We start from the raw sequence: 9,918 nt of genomic DNA on the forward strand, positions 1-9,918 counted from the left end.
AAAGCAACTTACAGTGCTCTAATTACAGGGACAATCCCCCCTGAGCAACCTGGAGTTAAGTGCCTTGCTCAAAGACACAATGGTGGTGCTTTGGGGATCAAACCTACAACCTTCTGCTTACTAGTTCAGTGCTTTAGCCCACTACGCCACCACCAACTATTAAAATAGTTGAAATTGAATGACTGATATTTAAATAATTGTATAATATAATAGAAGTTTACTTGTTTTATTTTTATAATTTTTATTATTCAATTTGTTAATATAATTAAAATTATATTTGCCATTTTTATTATTATTAATATTTTACATGATTGTTCATGGGAGATTCTGTCAAAATCACACAAACCCCTTGAAGTTCTATTTTAAACTCAGATTCCAGTTTGAAACCCTCTACATTACCTGATTAGATCCAGCACTCAGTGTATGCTGACACGCATCATTCTGAGATTGCTTACCTAAGGACTTTAAATATTCAGCACATGCCACTGTGTGCTCTAGAGGCTCAATCGATATTGGTAAAGAATTTAAAAGAACAGAGGACTGAAAGAAAACTTTTATTTTTTAAAGTTTACACATATTGGGACAATTTTCTTAAATTGCAGTGAAAAAAATATCAAAACAAATATTTTTTTACAGGTTATAAGGACATGATTTGATAATTATTTTTAGATATATGTAAACATTGGAAGACATTAGACATATCTCTCCATTCAAGCTCTTTCTCTTACTGATATCATGCAATTATGCTAAGGTTTACGACAAGGTGGTGCAAAGGGCTAATAGTTAAGTGGCATGCGGAGAAGAGATTGCTTAAGACTTTTTATTTCATTACCCCCTGGAGTATAGCTGGGACGATGGTGTTGAAAGCTGAACTGAAGTCCACAAAAAGTATTCTTGCATATGTCCCTGGTATGTCCAGATGATGACTGCATCATCCACAGACCTGTTTGCTCGATAAGCAAATTGAAGGGGATCAAGAAAGGGTCCAGTGATGCTCTTCAGGTGGGCCAACACCAGTCTCTCAAATGATTTCATGACCACAGATGTCAGGGCAACAGGGATAATGATTGAGCGTTTGAAGCAGCATGGGAATTCACACTGCTCCAGTGATGGACTCAAGATGGCGCAGAGTATGGCTGCTGCATTGCGAGCGCCGACACAACACTGCAGTTTATTGTTTGTTTTGTTTACAGTTTTTAGTTTTTTTGTCTTGGATGTTGTCTGCCTTATTGTATACGACAGACAAACGCTTTTGGACATTGGTTCTGCAATTACACACCAGACTTCAAATTCCTCAATGCCGACCCACTGGTTACAAACACGCCAGCGGAGCCCTTTGTCTGGGCTGCCCGGCCGAGGAAACTCAGAAGGAAAAGGAGAAAAAGAGCCGGCATTCTCATCAGAGTAAGACGTCGCGCAAACCGACTCCTGCTACCAAGTATACTACTAGCAAATGTTCAGTCTGGACAACAAGCTCTGCGAGCTGAGAGCACAGATCTCTTTTTTCTGTCTGCAGAGATTCCAGACTCGGCCATCGAACCCGCGGGTTTCTACGTGCATTGAGCGGACAGAGTGAAAGACCTCTCAGGTAAAAGCAGTGGTGGTGTATGTTTTATGATCAACAAATTGTGGTGTGATCAGAGGAACATACATTTTATCAAGTCTTTCTGCTCTCCTGTTCTGGAATATCTCATGCTTCTGGTTCGACCATTCTGGCTACCGAGGGAATTCACAGCGGTCATTATCACAGGTGTGTACATCCCCCCACAAGCCGACACAGACCGGGCACTCAAGGAACTGTATGGGAGCATAAGTGAGCAGGAAACCGCACACACTGAGGTCGCGTTCATTGTTATCGGGGACTTTAACAGAGCCAATTTTAAAACAATCGCACCGAAATACCACCAACACATCAGCTTCAACACACGAGGGGACCGGGTTTTGGACCATTCCTAGATCTGTGTGAAGATGGGTGTCAGCTGGTTAGTACAAGATCGAAGACACGCTGGTGAGACGCCATCTGTGCCTGAATCCTTCCTCGTCTTTTGTTTCCGGAAAACCCGGCACATATCTTCACAGATCTTAAATAGGACTCACATCCATGCAGTAAAACAGCAATGCTACATAATTAATATACCATGTGTTTGCTATTAGATATTTCCTTAGTTAAAATCAGACCACAGTGGTCGACTAACAACTGACTAGTTGATTATTGAGGTCGACTACTAACATTAATATTTTAGCGGTTGTGGTTTTCAAGGGAGATGCCATTTTCAAATTACTATAGACACATCACTTTTTGGAGAGTGTTTTTGCGTTATTATACCTTGCTATGCTAAGTGAATAACAGTCAGCACAGCACAGTCAGCAACCTTCTTCAAGACGTTTCCTCTCTGTAATGCTTTAAGTTTTGTCCTTTTATACACCACTGCTGTTTCAGCCATCAAAGCTGCGCATCAACAATACATTACAAGACGAGCAGTTCCAGCTGTTAAAATCTCTGTAATGAGGTTCCTGTGTTTGTGAGGTGCTTTGGAGAGATTAAACTCTTTTGCTGATTCTGTCTGGCGTTGCTTAAATAAAACGTTGTCGTAAAAAAGGGTTAAACTGCTGGATATCTAGTGTAACGGTTACCCTGTCTTGTCTCACTGTTGCCCTTTGTTTGTCATTTTGCCACTTTTGTTATTCCTTAGTTTTCACTTTTGTCACCCTTGTACCTCCATAGTCTTCCTGTCAGCCCTCGTGTTCACTGTTCATTGTTTTCACCTGCCCTCGTTAAGTTTGCCATTTGCTTCTGTTTGTCATCTTGTTATCTTGTTTGGTGTTCTGTTTGTTCATTGGCCCCTTAGTTCTATGTTCATGTATATATACCCTGGTTTTTGGTTCAGTCCCTGTCTTTCGTTGATTGTTTGTGAACGTGGTTGTATGTAGGTGATGTTCGTTCAACATGCCTGTGTTCCCAGTTCCAGTGTTTTCGTGTTTTGTTGCCTGTGTTCCCAGTTCCAGTGTTTTCGTGTTTTGTTTTCATTTTTGCCCATCGTGGTAGTTTTGTTTGTTCATCTCTGTTTGTTTCCATTCGTTTAAATAAAGTTAACTGCACTTGGATCCTCAACCTTTGTCAGCCTCAGTCCGAACTAGATGTGTATCTGCATCATTATTGTGCAGTTCTGCACTTTTTAATGCTCAGTGAAGATCAAAGATATATTTTGGTTCGATATCTGTTAGTTACCATGTTGTAGTCCCATACTTACCATCTGTTTATCCCTCTGAAACGTGTCTGATCAGGGCTACATGATAATGGACATAATGGAGCCTAATTAGACATTATTATCCTTAACATACGACTAGTCATTTCAACAACCGGCTGACTAGTCAATTATGAAAATTGGTAGTTTTGGACATCCCTAGTAAAAACGGTTTGACTGTTTATAAATTGGATACCGGCATTACGGATAAAAGATCATTTGTTTTTGTTATCTGCGAGGGCCTGTTTTCCAGTGCTAAACAGTATCTTCTAATTGCTCTACACTGTCAATGGTACAGGCAGGCTGGGATAATTGGTTATGTGGTAATGTTGTTCACTTTGTTTATTCTGCTCCCTTATTCTGCAAAGACAGTGGAATTGGTGCACCACTAAGAGCTTTTGGCCATGCTTATGCACACACATGCATATACACAAACATTTGCTCTATCCCATCTTTCTGTCTGGCCTGGAATGACCTTACATAATTGCCTCATAATTGCCACATAATTGTCACATGGTACAAATGTTCCAGGAGGGGAACACACAGACAGAAAGCACCGACAGTCAATAACCTGTCTATAACTCCTCAATTATCTCATGTAGTTTCTGTGTAAAGTAAGGTTATAATCATGTTATCTATCACAAAGATGAAAACTAATGGTGAAAATGGATAAAATTAATTTCATTAACTAAAATAGAAATACAAATGTGAGATTTTTAAAGAACAAAACTAAACTGACACTATAAATGTGCTCTAAAATCTGAACAAAACTCAATAAAATGAAAAAGACTTAAGTGTTTGTATTTTCAGGCAATGTTGGATGCTCTGATTTAATTAATCTCCTCTCCAAAGCCTGACTTTTCATCAAAAAGAATCACCCAAACAAAAATTTGTCATTTTCTAAAGATACAAATGTAAAAAAAAAAAAACTTTTACTGTAACTATTAACGAACAATTAAAACAAACTAAAACTAAACTGAAATCGAAAATCAAAATATAAAACAAAATAAAAACTAGCACTCGGGGTACTGGTCAGAGGGTCAGCCATTTCTATCGCAAAATCGCAAAATTGTCCCAGTGCACTGAAACATTTGCTTCCTAAAAATTCCTAAAATGCACCGTTAAAAACTATGGAGCATCATTGCTTACTATGTTCCCTTATTGGAATCGTCTTCTGAAGTCATTCAAGTTGTTAGAAGTGGACACAAGTGTAAACTTAGGAAGTCAAAGCCTTATTTTCTCTTTAAAAGAGGCAATATCTTTGTAATGACTTTCATCTATAATGGCCATAAATGGGACACAATCTTTAAATATTAGAGTTGTTAAAAGAAGGTTGAAAATACACTATTTTATATTTCTTTATGTCATCTATCTTTCATTATTTATTTTCTCTCTTGAAAATTAGTCTCTAGTAGTGTTCCGGGTCAGAAAGCTCCATGAGAGCAGCTTTTAGCTGCAGTTGTTGGCAAAATAAAGTAATAGGTGCCAGGTGGTGCTAAGTGTTATATACACACACACAGGTATTATCAGAAATGTTGTTGCACCCTTATATTGTAGAAAATGTAACTAAATCGCACACATAATTGAGTTAACCCACAGCGAAGCATTTTGTAGTGGAAAACATTGCATTGATCATTACTCTCCTACACCATGTCCTAATGTATTCTTTGGCAGTGTCTGTCCAGGAGACTTTAGAAAGAAACTATGGGAAACATGGTGGAACCATATCTGTCATTCCCACTTATGAGTTTCAGGCCAGGATTGCTGTGAGTACAAATACACATACATATACACATATGTGCACAAGCTCTTGTCTTCTCTCATAATCAGTATTGCTTTAATTTGTATAAATTAGACCACCAGACCTTCATGGGCTCTTATTGTTTTACCGGTAGGGAGGTTCTGAAAAGGACATTGCACATTCTGGATTGGCTTACACAATGGAGCGGTCTGCCAGAGTAAGTAGATGATATCAGACTGCTAGATGGCACGATTTACCAATCAGAATTCAGTATTCTAGAGAGCTTTGTAATAAGTAAGGGATGAAGTACAGTCAGAAGGTTAATTGTTATCTCAAAATATATCATGACAGGATGATCAGGACCCCAACACGAAGCAGATAGGTCTTGTATCACCCTGAAGGGGTTTATTTAGCTGCTATACAGAAATTAAACATATTTCCTATCACTGTCCCCTCCAGCACATTCATTTCTATCATCCAACCATAGACACAAACAGACACTCATATCTGTTACACACCCAACTACTGCTTTTGTGTAAGACAGGGATCTGGTAACCAGAGACCAGCATCTGTTTATTCATGTGCTATTGCTGTTTTCAATCATTTGTTCCAAACTGGAAATGAGATCCCGAGGAAAACAATTTAATGTTACATAATTCTAAGCCATTAACCACACCCAAGAGATGTGTTGTGATTAAAGCATGTGCTCAATGCAGGGTCAAAATATATGTTTTTCCACACCTGCCAATGGCAAGTGAATTGAGAAACTATATGGTCCATAAATACTTCATATCAGTTTTTCTTTTTATTATTATTATTAATATTTTTCCTAAAGATGAATATTGAGCTGTTAGTGACATCATACTGTAAATAAGTCAATCTCTGTCTCTCTGTTAAACTGCATTCTGAAGCCAGTTTTTTTCCCCTCATATTAATTTTGGTGGCTTAAAGGTGCACTCAGTAACTCTTTGTTTGTGTCATCTTGGACTTTCAGTGACACCTAGTGATGTGGGTGCAGCATCATTAAATATCAATAGTTTTTAGTTACAGATGACTTTGTAGAAATTCACTATTCACAATCAGCCATGATTCATTTAATCCATGAATGAAAGTGTGCAATACCAAGATAGTTACTGAGATTAAGCGTGTAGTATTCAGTGTAGTCATGTGATTCTAAAATGGCAGCCCCCATGTAGAATAAAACAGCTTTTGTAATGACTGGAGTCTTCATCTCATGTGAGCGCTCATGATTTTATAGATATTTTACAAAATTACAATTCATTTCTTTAGGAGTAAAACTTTTATAATGGGGAAAAAATTCATTAGTGCATCTTTACTGCAAGAAATATCCCACTAATGAGTTGCCACAAAGTGTTCTGGAGAAAGAAAATTTTAGCCTCTTCAATTTTATTCACTCATTGCGCTTACATCAACAAGTGTCAAACCAACATTCTTTCAGTTTGGTTTAAAGCATGTTGAATTAACTTAAAGGAATAGTTCACCCAAATGTACTAATTTACTCATGTCACAGTCCGTTTCCCTCATGTTTTACAAGGACTCTTATTTTGAAGTTTCCTCCCAGACTACATCTCCCATAATGCACTGCCCTCATCACTTACATCTGTTCCCCATCACCCTCACCTGTATTCCATTCCATCATTAGTTCCATTTGTGTATAAAAACCCTCCTATTTTGTTCATTGACTGTCAGTTCTCATCTGTGTAACATTTGTGATAGTTTGTTTAATTGGTTCATGATATGCCATGTTGTTTTATATCTTCTTCATTAAAGCCTGCCAATAGATGCATTGCCACTTCATCATCTCTACTATGCACTTACATGACAACTTACCCTCATACCATCCCAGATGTGTATGACTTTCTTCTGCAGAACACAAAAGCAATTTTTTTTAGAAGAATATCTTTGCTCTGTTGGTCCACACAATGCAAATTAATGGTGAGCAAAACTTTGAAGCTCCAAAAAGCATGGAAAGGCAGCATAAATGTAATCCATTTGACTCCAATGGTTTAATCCATGTCTTCTGAATCGATCCAATGAGTTTTAGATGAGAACAGACCAAAATGTAACTACTTTTTCACAATAAATCTGGACATTAGCAGTCGCTTTGACCATTATGATTTTAAACTATTACACTTCCTAACGCCATCTAGCGTTCTGTGCATGCGTCAAGCACTAGGAAGTGTAATCGAGCTTATCAAATGATCATCATGCCTTGTGACTGCAATGGCCAGGTGTACAGTAAGGAGTTACATTTTGGTCTGTTCTCTCCCAGAATGCTTTAGAAAACATGGATTAACCCACTGAAGTCATGTGGATCACTATTATGCTGCATTTATATGATTTAGTTTTTCAAAGGTCCTGGTCACCATTCACTAGGATTGTATGGACCTACAGAGTGGATATATTCTTCTAAAAATCTTTGCATTGTAATGCAGATGAAAGTCATACGCATCTGGGCATGAGAGTAAAAAATTTTAAAAGTTACTCAGCAAAGCCTGTTTTTACTCTCATTTGGCTCTTGAAATTGTTTTATTTTGGACCCTGGTGCAGTGTTTTTCGATGCCAGAGCCCGGACTTTAACCCAATCTAACATCTCTGGAGAGACCTGAAAATGTTTGTCCACCGACGGTCCCGATCCAACCTGACAGAGCTTGAGAGGAGAATGGCAGAAAATCCCCAAATTCAGGTGTGCAAAGCTTGTCACATCATATCCAAAAAGACTTGAGGTTGTAATAGCTGCCAAAGGTGCTTCAACTAAGTTCTGAGTTAAAGGTCTGAATACTTATGTCAATATGATGTTTCAGTTTTTCCTTTTTAACAAATTTGCAAAGTTATCAAAAATCTGTTTTTTGCTTTGTCATTATGGGGTATGGAGTGTAGATTGATGTGAATAAATAAATAATTTAAAGAATTCTAGCATAAGGTTGCAACTTAACAAAATGTGAAAAAATGAAGGGGTCTGAATACTTTATGAATGCACTGTAGTTTGACTAATTAACCTGGTTTTGATTTTTTAAATAAAAAAAACCTAAAATGTTTGATTTGCAAACTAATAATAAAAACGCAATGAGCAGGTGGCTAAAATTAGATATTTTTTATTCAGTAAACACATTCTCACATAATATTAAAAACAAACATACAAGACAGTTATATTAACATAATAGCTAAAATAAATGTAGTTTTATAGTCATTTATAGTAGTGATCCAGCTGATGATGTTGAATGGCCATCCGTTCAAAATTCTTTTACAAAATATACAAAAATATATTTTTATGTTGTTTTAGTCCCTGAAAACCCTGTTGATGTTAGGTAGAGTATCCTGGCTGGAGAACTGTGTAGGGATGAGATTTTCCCCAATTGACAGATCATCATTTATCTCCAAACCCAGTAGCAAGGTCCTCCAGTGCATCATTGAAACCTAATCAAACACAAACATAGAAATTAGTTATTATATTTGTGCATGGTGGCTTTACGTTGTTTTTTCTTATAAGATATCAGGCTTTGACTTTTTGACATAGTGCTTGACCATCTTTTATATCTCTAGAATTTGAACAAATATAAACAGTCATATATGGAGTCATAAATATGTCATTTTTCATTATTTGCCAAGGAAGGGTAAGTAAACTCACTACTGTCTCCTCCACTGCTCTTCTCCTCTTTTCCTGGTTCTGTGTTAAGGAGGCCACCAAACAATCCACCTCCTGTCTTTTCCTTTGGTTTCTTGTCCCCCTCAGATGGGAAAAGGCCTCCCATGCCCCCTGTTTTATCTGGCTGATCTTGTTTCTTTCCAGTAATTGTTTCCTTCACCTTCCTTTTGGCCACAGTAGCTATGAGAATTAAACCGGAACATTATTACAAGGCACTTTAGATGCATGACATTTTTGTAAGTGTCAGGGGAGATCAGATTGTGCCTTTTTTCCTGCCCAAAAAGGGTCTAATTTTTTTTTTAGATGTCTAAAGATTGTTTAAAAATAAGTTTCCTTGAACAAGGAACCTTAACTTTGCTTACATCAAAGGCTCATTCCATCCATATTCCTTTTAAGGCCTTAGACTGGCATGGCTACAGGACTGACTGCATTTTCAAGAAATATTTTAAGTAGTACCTTTTTAGGGAACAAACATTGCAGTCATATTTATATAAGATGAAAAACAGAAAATCATTTTGAAGTACTGTAGGTGAAACACTGCTAAAACTTTTTGGATGAGACTTGCCTAAAGGAAAGTTTATTTCATGTTTTAATATATCTTACTGAGTTGAATAATAAACAGTTGCAAATTAAAAGAATAAAAGGTTAGCTAATTAGGAAAAAAGAAAGAACAAAAGTGGAAACACTTTATTTTAAGGTGTCTGTGTAACACATATGTTACTATTATTAAATAGTAATAACAATATGTAAGTACAAGCAGCTCTCAAAAATAATTAAGCTGTAAATACATGTATTTAATTAGTTTTACTTACTCAGTAATTGCCTATGCAAAATCACAGCAACATAAACACTGAAATAAGGTGTGACCAAAAAAGTTTGTTTTAGGTTTTCATCTATTGATTCTTGAAAGAATCTCGACAATCTTGAGTCTATTTTCAGATAAAACGTATAAACAAAATAATGTTTTACAATTAAGTGACCAATTAATTATCACTTTTGTCCTTATACTTGCTTAGCAAAATTTTAGGAAATGTCTACATTTGTAGTTTTGTCTCCTTTAAATTTGAAAAGTAAAGTAAAATCCAAAATTTAGCTAGTTAAACGAGGACACAAAGTGTCTTGGTACACAAAGCCAAGAAAGAAACAAACAAAAACAGAGAGAATTTTCAACACAAAAATTGTTTTAAGGTTTCTTTAAGGTCACGCATGTGGGACTCACCTGCTTTGTCCACAGCCTGGTCCACAAATGAGTCTGCTGCTTTATT

Source organism: Xyrauchen texanus, chromosome 24, assembly GCF_025860055.1.
Source record: "Xyrauchen texanus isolate HMW12.3.18 chromosome 24, RBS_HiC_50CHRs, whole genome shotgun sequence".
Lineage (NCBI taxonomy): Eukaryota > Metazoa > Chordata > Actinopteri > Cypriniformes > Catostomidae > Xyrauchen > Xyrauchen texanus.